This window comes from Camelina sativa, chromosome 18 (assembly GCF_030686135.1).
Source record: "Camelina sativa cultivar CO46 ecotype springtype chromosome 18, ASM3068613v1".
Taxonomy (NCBI): Eukaryota; Viridiplantae; Streptophyta; class Magnoliopsida; order Brassicales; family Brassicaceae; genus Camelina; species Camelina sativa.
In genome coordinates, this window is record NC_141897.1 from 14,302,315 (window position 1) to 14,312,058 (window position 9,744).

The window sequence follows — 9,744 nt, forward strand, 5'->3', positions numbered from 1 at the left end:
ATAACCAAAAAAAAAGAGTGAGACGACAAATCTTAAAATCTTAAATGATTTATTCTTACTATAAATTGCTAATTTTAGGACAAATCTAGTAGATTGGAGTAAAACCATGTGTATCTTGATATCCGATTTCTATCATTAGAATTTCAAGTAAATAGTTTCTGTAACTGATTTAACTAACTGGATGCTTGTTTGTTAATTTCTAAAACATGTGATCTTAGTTGGCTTCAACTGTGAGCATCCCACATCTTTTTAAATTCTCATCTTCCAATAGATTTCTTAACACACAAGACACTTAATTTTTATTTCCTGCTAATAACACTCTCTTCTCCTTACCAATTTCTTTTTCACTGTAAGTTTTACAATCATGGTGGACACAATGAGTTCCTTAGGAAAAGAACGAGGTGTTGTTGCAAAGCTCGAGCCACCAAGAGGGAATAGAAGCCGATTTGCTTTTGCTTGTGCAATCTTAGCATCAATGACGTCTATAATCCTTGGTTACGGTTCGTATTCGTTGTGAATTCTCAGTCACTAAGGTTGGTTTGATTTTACGGTTTAGATAATTATCCGTACATTTTGTGGATGTTGCAGATATAGGAGTGATGAGTGGAGCTGCAATTTTCATAAAAGAAGATTTGAAACTGTCGGATGTACAACTTGAGATTCTTATGGGGATTCTGAATATCTATTCTATAATCGGTTCAGGCGCGGCTGGTAGAACTTCAGATTGGATTGGAAGACGATATACCATAGTGTTGGCAGGAGCTTTCTTCTTTTGTGGTGCTCTTCTCATGGGTTTTGCCACAAACTATCCTTTCATTATGGTGGGTCATTTCGTAGCTGGTATCGGTGTTGGTTATGCTATGATGATTGCTCCTGTTTACACCGCCGAAGTCGCTCCTGCCTCCTCACGTGGTTTTCTTAGCTCTTTCCCTGAGGTACAATAGTTTCGACCTTTATTCTTATTTGGAATGAAGAATTTTACATGGAGGTTGATGATAATGAAGAATTTTACACTCCAATAGTTTCTTTTTCTATGCAGATATTTATCAACATTGGTATACTTTTAGGATATGTGTCCAACTACTTCTTCTCCAAGCTTCCCGAGCATCTCGGTTGGAGGTTCATGTTAGGGATTGGAGCGATTCCCTCGGTATTCCTAGCCATTGGAGTGTTGGCAATGCCGGAGTCTCCACGGTGGCTAGTCCTCCAAGGTCGCATTGGAGATGCTTTTAAAGTTCTTGACAAAACCTCAAACACTAAAGAAGAAGCCATCTCTAGGCTCAATGACATCAAACATGAGGCTGGAATCCCTGATGATATGACCGACGATGTTGTAGTCGTGCCGAAAAAGAAGACTGGCGGTAAAGGCGTGTGGAAGGACCTTCTTGTCCGACCAACCCCGTCTGTTCGACACATCCTCATAGCATGCCTTGGCATCCACTTAGCCCAGCAGGCCTCTCGAATCGATGCGGTCGTGCTTTACTCTCCGACCATCTTCTCAAAGGCTGGACTGAGATCCAAGAATGACCAGCTTTTGGCTACGGTGGCAGTCGGAGTTGTCAAGACCCTCTTCATCGTGGTAGGGACTTGTGTGGTTGATCGGTTTGGACATCGTGCCTTGTTGCTTACGAGTATGGGCGGAATGTTTATTTCCTTGACAGCACTTGGAACTAGTCTCACAGTAATCAACAGGAACCCCGGACAAACTATCAAGTGGGCTATAGGGCTTAGCGTTACAACGGTGATGTCTTTTGTGGCAACATTCTCAATAGGCGCAGGCCCCGAGACGTGGGTTTACTGCTCAGAGATATTCCCGTGAGGCAAAGAGCTCAAGGTGCAAGTTTGGGAGTGATGTTGAATAGACTTATGAGTGGTATTATCGGAATGACATTCCTGTCTCTTTCTAAGGGTCTCACAATTGGTGGTGCGTTCCTTCTGTTCGCCGGAGTTGCGGCCGCCGCATGGGTCTTCTTTTTCACTTTCCTTCCGGAGACACGTGGTGTGGCTTTAGAAGAAATAGAGAGTCTCTTCAGAAACTACAGTGCAAACAAAAAGACCAATGTTACGAGCAAGGGTAAAGAAATTGCTGATGAACTATGAGAGAGAGAATTTTTGTTTCCATTTCATTATTTGGTTAATGGAACGTCAAAAGATTCTCGTAACCGAGTCTTCATGGGGCGAGTGCGACTACAAAGAAGATTAGCAGAGGATTTGACTTGTCATGTTTAATTGGACATTTTCTACAGCTTTAATAAGTTTCTTTTTTTTTTTTTTTTTTTTGCGAAAAGAGTAAGAAACTCTTCATCTCTATTGTTTTGTTAATTCTCATGCTAGGTAGGTTTAATTACTTTGTTTGGACAAATTATTAAGGTGCGTTTCAGTTATTTGCAAGTTTATATAACTCAAAAGTGCGTTTCAATTAATACACACGTGTGTATATTATGGGGCAAAACAATTTCCATGTAGTATAAGATTTTGATGGAGATCTACAATTAAAAATTTTAATATAAAGTTTGGTTATCAAAATTATATATTAATTGGATCGTGACATGATAGTTGTATAGATAAAAAATTGACATGTGTTAATTTTAAATGATTTTATGTTATAAAATATATTAAATACATTTAAAATGGCAAATGAGTATGTAGTTAACTGTATAGATAGGGGTGTTAAAATGGTTAACTCAATCCAACTCAATTCATTATCCAATGAGTTTAAAGTTAAATGAGTTTATGAGTTGACTCGACTCATTTAACATTTGAGTTGGATCAACTTATGAATCCATATAGATAAATGAGTCAGATGATTAATCGGGTTAATCCACTACACTATAAATTAATTAATATTTAACATAAAAATAATTATAAATAATTTATATCATCGTTTTCACCATATCCATTATTATCACCATCAACATCACATAACTTTAAGTGGAAATTACGGATTTGCATTTTAGCGGAAAAATTACGGGTTTGCGTTTTTGGCGGGAAAATTGTGTGTTTGAGATTTTGACGAGAAAATTACCGGTTTGTGTTTTGGCGGGAAAATTACGGATTTGAGATTTTGGTGGGAAATTACGAGTTTGCTTCTTTTTGGCGGGAAAATTGTAGGTTTGAGATTTTGGCGGGAAAATTACGGATTTGCGTTTTTGGCAGAAAATTGTGGATTTTTCATTTTGGCGGGAAATTTACGGTATAGATAAACAAAAATGGTATACTATATAATATATAAATAAAACATCTTGCCTATATGATAAAGACTTTTGATTACTTTTATTAAGGCTTGTAGAAACAGATACTATTTAGTTGGTACATTGACTTATAGAAATGTAATTTCTAAACATTGGGTTTTTATTTGTTCATGGGCCTAATATATTTGATTATTTGAAAAAAAGATAACCAAATATATATACAAAATTAATACATCGCCACACTTCCTACCTAAAAATGATCTACACGTATCGATACAACATATGCTTGATGGTATATATCACCAATACAAAAACAACAATTCAGCCATAACATCTAGAGGAAAAGCTTTTCTTTTTCTGCTAGGTACACAGAGTACTAACTGTTACATGCCTCACAAAGACTAGGATTTATAAAATGACATACATCAATAAACATAATTTAGACTGTCAACGTTATAACCATCAATTTAGTTACTAATTTATGTATTGCGCGACAAAATTTCGTAAAAATTAAAAAGTTAACATAGAATGTGTGGACAAAGTCTTATCAGTATGCTTGTATAATATTTAACGGACAATTTTTGGGTGAACCCTTCTTATTCATTCCCTCTTAGCTAAAGAAACAAATTATTGGTTAAAAAAACAAATTTTGTATATCAATTATTAATTCTAAACATTATATTATAGTTTTTAATTATAACATCTAAACCCAAATAATTTATTTATAACCCCAAATTAAAATATATTTTTTTTTAATTGTAAAATCTAAATCCTACCCACTATTTTATAAACCCAAAACCGACATATAATTTTGCTTAATTTTAAAATCTAAACCCTAACCACTCTTTTGTAAACCCAAACCGACATATAATTACGTTTAATTGTAAAATCTAAACCCTAAACTCTAACCACTCTTTTGTAAACCCAAACCGATATATAATTTCATTTAATTGTAAAATCTAAACCCTAAACGCTAACCACTCTTTTGTAAACCCAAACCGATATATAATTTTGTTTAATTGTAAAAACTAAACCCTAACCACATTTTTGTAAACACAAACCGACATATGATTTAGTTTAATTGTAAAATCTAAACTCTAAGTATTTTTCTTATTTTATATTTTATAAACCTAAACCAACATAAATTCCTTAATAAAAAATCTACAGAATTGGTTTCCTGAACTTGTTTTGTCTTTTTATTTTAATTTTGATTTATTTTATAAATATGATATGACATGGCAATTTGTTGTATTTTGATTGGTTAATTAAGAGGGGGTGAATAAGAGTGGTTCACCCCTAGGGGTGAACCCAATAATTTTTCATATTTAACTAGATTTTAACTTGGGGTAAACCGCAGAACAATATTTTTATAACCAATAAAATGAAATTTTTAACAATTATATTTGTTTATTAATTTTGTTTTTTTTTGTTTAGTGTTTAAGACTGTATAATTGTATTTTGATTTTTAATTTTAATATTTGACCAGCTGTCTACCGCAGACACGACAAGACTCTTTTTTAGTTTTATTTATAATAATGTTACATTTTTATCATATTGAATTTATTATGATTATAATAATTTTTTTAAATTTTTTGTGCTTCTTATATTTAGCCCGTCAAAAAAATATTCTTTCATTATTATTTTCAAATTTTTAGTGTTTTTAAATTTAACTCGTGAAAGAATTATATCCGTAAAAGTTATCATGCAGTATACCTCGGTCAATTATATTACAAATACTTCAATTTATTAGATTTAGCCCGTGAAATAATTATTGCACATTTTTTATCAGCATATAAATAACCATTAAAGATTTTAATTGTTCATATCAAACAGTATAAGTATTATTGAATATAAGAGTTTTTAAAGGAATAAAAATATTGTATACATATATATATATATATATATGGTATAAGTTATTAAGTGTAATAAATTTGGGGGATTTTTAAAAATACCTCTTTTTCTATGTTACTTTACAAAAATTTCCTTCCATGTGTCCATTTTCAAAAATACTCCTTTTAATATATAAATCCTAAATCCAAATACTAAAAAAAAATTCTAAAAATTAATTTAACATATTGTAATTATGTAAAAGAAGGCAAAAATGAAAATGTTCAAAAAATAGAATTTTTGAAAAGAGGTATCTCAAAAAGGGCATTTCTAACAAATTCTCAATAAACTTCTAAAGACAATAAGGAAACAAAAAATTTATACATCAATGTAAAATAAAAAACCCAAACTGCTTTTTTATAAACCAAACCAATATAAAATTTTATTCTAATTGTAATCTAAACCCTAACTATCTCATTTGTAAACCCACATCGACATATAATTTCGTTCTAATTGTAAAATCTAAACCCTAACCACCTCATTTGTAAACTCAAACCGACATATAATTTCATTTTAATTGTAAAACCTAAATCATAATCCCCTCATTTATAAACCCAAACAGACATATAGTTTTGTTCTAATTGTAAAATCTAAATCCTAATCACCTCATTTGTAAATCCAAACCGACATATAATTTCGTTTTAATAGTAAAATCTAAACCGTAATTCTTATTTATAAACTCAACCCGATATATAACCTCATTTAGTTGTAAAATCTAAACCAAACCAATATTTAAGTTTCATTAATAAAAAGTATACATAATTTTGTTTCCTTAATTTGTTTAGCTTTTTAATTTAATTTTGATATATTTTTGAAATGAAATATTAGATATATGATTCTTATTGGTTGAGAGGGGAGGAGGTGCATACAAGGGTTCACACCCTAAGGGTGAACCTAAGGAGGTTGTATTCAACTTGACATTTTAAGTGATTTGTATAAAATTTACAAATTTGTGGATTTGGATTTTAATAAATTTTAGGGATTCCGGAGGATTTGTTTAGTTAAAAATACAAAAATACAAATTTTATGGTTTTAGGTGGGATTTGAAAGAATTTTAGCATAAATCATATCATCTTCCCTAAAATCTATCAAAATTCCAAAAATTTTAAATCCCTCAAAATCCTCCAAAATTATATTTTGAATACACCACCCTAAGTATTTTTCAATTTCTAATTCGTAAATTGTTTTAACGTTGGATTGTCTGGTTCCGCATAGAGCTTTACCCAATAGACTCGGCCTTTGAGTAAATATCTATTATGTAGCACTCGACGAGGACTACATAACAGTCTTCCTAGTTTGCTTAAGTCTGCTAACAGAGCAGTTCAACATCATCAGCTTACCTCAAGAGCTCGTTGATGACAACTGTTTTCACTATCCCTTTCGTACTAATAATAAGTTATATTCTTCTTTTTGACGACAAAAAAAAAAGTTATATTCTTATTTAAAATACATTTTTTTTGTCTTGTTAAGAAAAAAAACAACTAAATGTTATATATAATTGTTTTTATGAGTTAGTTTTATGAGGCAAAAAGAACAACTTTACATAGAACCAAACATTTTAGACCAGAAATGTTTCTACGGATGGGTCTCTCGGAGGATGCTAGAGTCGTTTGGTCTTGAAAAAGTTCAATTTTTTGAATCGCTACCCCTCAACAATTCACATGTGTGAAATGAGTACACATGCTTTAATAATAAATCTATTGAAGAGAAATGTTATATATATATATATAATGGTGTAAATTTTTTAATGTAAAAATTCAAAAATATACTAAAATTCCATTGTTCCATTGCCATATATTATATATTCAATTCCCCATTTCGCTCTACATCGCAGGTGGATCTCGGTCTCATTAAACGGAATCATATCTGTCGCATTGGAATCTGAGAAAAAAATTCATTGTCTTTTTTTTTTTTTTTTCTCAAATCTTATATTTATTGATTGATCCAAACAAGTTTACAAGCCCAAAATCAAGGCCCAAAGGACTACATCAAAAGAAAAAGAAGGATAACTCTTGTGCTTCTAACGTGTCAATAAGAATAACATGTGGTGTAACCATGTTGCAAGAGAAACGATAAAACTTTCCGTCATCCTTTGCCGTTGAAAACTCCGATACCGGTGAACACTATTGACGCCAGAAAATATGTGAAGCATCAATTTTTGGTTGTTTCTCACCGGAGACTGCTTAAACAGAGAGAATGAAACCAAATATAGGGATTTCAACCCATCTAATTTTCCAAATCATCAAACAATGAGATCTGGCAAACTCAGAAAAAGGAAAGAAATTTGATTGATCCACAAAAGCTTGCGTGATCGAAGCTCCATATACATGTAGAAAACGGCTACAGGCAATCCAAACATGCTGGAAATACGTCTTCTTTTCATTACCTTTTTGTCATAATCTTATACGATGATTTGTTGTAAACCACAGATCTTAAGAAACAAAACCGGCGTCAGAACATCCGGCAAAAGCCCGAGTCACTCGGGACGACTAACTATGAGACAACACCGGCAAGGAAGCGCCGAGAACAAACACGGCAAAGAAGCGCCGAGAACAAACAAGGGAAGGAAGCGCCGACAGCAAACACGGCAAGGAAGTGTCGTTACCATCTCGGCAAGGAAGCGCCGACAACAAAACCGATCATTGTTGCTATGTAAGTCAATCAATATCGGACGAGACACAAGAGAAGCCTGAGTAATCGGGATCTGATAGCCGTAATCAACAATGTTCTCCCTCTCTCAAATATTTGAGAGAGGGAAGAGAGAGATAACCGTCAAAATCAAAACACTTAAATACCATCATTAGTGGAGTAAATTAACTCTAAGATAAATTTAAGCAAAATCACCCTATTACTAGATAATCCAAAAGAAGGTTGCTCAAGCATTTAAATAATAATTTTTTAATTTGTGTTGATTAATTATCAAACTTTAATTATCTAAAATAACAAAACAATTATTTAAATATTTTCTATTACATTAAAAAAAAAAAAGCAAAAGCTTGATTAATCAAAAACAGGCTTGATTAATCAAAAACATGCTACAACAAAGAACGCAACATAAAAAAAGAAAAAAAGAGATGAAATGTTTCAAAGTGGACATGTCGTAAAACAAAAGCAATGTGATTTCAATAAAAACTAGCTTCACTTCAACGATTGTAAAGCTGAAGAGGTAGTGACAAGACTAGACAAAGTCCAACGAGAAGTGCAAAGCTCCACGTTCAACGATTGTAAAACTTGTTGGAAAATGGTCTCTTTTAATTGTATCGGAGAAAGCTCTTTGTTTCCAAGCTCCACGTTCTTTGTTGCCTCAACCGCCTGCATTTTAGTGTCAAGCTGAGTGAGAAAACAGGCCACAAGGCACACACATACACAACAAATACAAAGAGAAAACCACACAAACAGATAAACTAAAGTACTGGGAATGGTATTGAGTCACTGAAACATCCAAATGGGGTTTTAGGAACCAATACAAATTTCTTTCCTATCTCTATAACCACTACTCTAGTTGAATATGATAGCATCCGAATTCAAATTTTAGCTAGCAAAGAGAGGCACTATGAGTACAATGGTTTAATAAGAGAGCTTGAGAGAAGTTTATAAGTCCTAACCTGGTCATAAAGAACCTCTATATGTTTGGGCTTGTTGCAGAACATGAGTTGCCATCAAGTGGTTTAACGCAGACATCTCCACCATAGATCAGTTTCCATTCCAAATCTGTACCAAAAGCAAAACTGAGGTCTAAGTACTGAACAAACCTAATGTTATCATAGCTTTACACCATACATTACAAACAATCATACAAAAACACTAATCAAATGGGAGACCTTTATGCAAGTAGATCAATCCCAACTAATAAGACAACATGACTTCTACAAGTACACCCAAAATCCCAAATTTTCAATCTTTAAATTGGTATCACAAATCATAATCAAGCATGAATCTGATATAGGAATAAGGGTAAAACTATGTGTTATTTTTTACCGTCTTTGAGAGAGTTCAAACACTCGTAAGAGGGAACTTGGTCGATGAAGCCGAGATAGTTTACCAACATTTCCTTGGTTTTATGAGACGACAAAAAAAAAAAAAAAAAAAAAGAGTAATTTGATATTGATGAAAAATTGAAAATCTAACTAAAGTATCTAATTAGAAATTTAGAGGATCCAAGATCGGTGTATTTTTAACATGCATCTAATTAAAAAAATTTGTTATTTGTTTGTTTTCATTTATATTAGAATTATAACAATTTGTGAATGTCTATTTACTAATGTTTCTAAATTTAGCTAAGGTAATAACCAAAAAAAAAAAAAAAGTGAGACAACAAATCTTAAAATCTTGAATGATTTGTTATAACTAGAAATTGCAAATTTTAGGACAAATCTAGTAGATTGGAGTAAAACCATGTGTATCTTGATATCCGATTTCTGTCATTAGAATTTCAAGTAAATAGTTTCTGTAACTGATTTAACTAACTGGATGCTTGTTTGTTAATTTCTAAAACATGTGATCTTAGTTGGCTTCAACTGTGAGCATCCCACATCTTTTTAAATTCTCATCTTCCAATAGATTTCGTAACTCACAATAAATTTAGTTTGTTTTTTTCTGCTAATGACACTCTCTTCTCCTTACCAATTTCTTTTTCACTGTAAGTTTTACGATCATGGTGGACACA

The 9,744-nt window shown here is 32.3% G+C and overlaps 1 pseudogene; it reads left to right on the forward strand.

The window, feature by feature from the left end:
- Nucleotides 1-376: 376 nt before the first annotated feature.
- LOC104763352 (putative polyol transporter 2 pseudogene) lies at nt 377-2,100 on the forward strand (annotated as a pseudogene).
- The last annotated feature ends 7,644 nt before the right edge of the window (nt 2,101-9,744 follow it).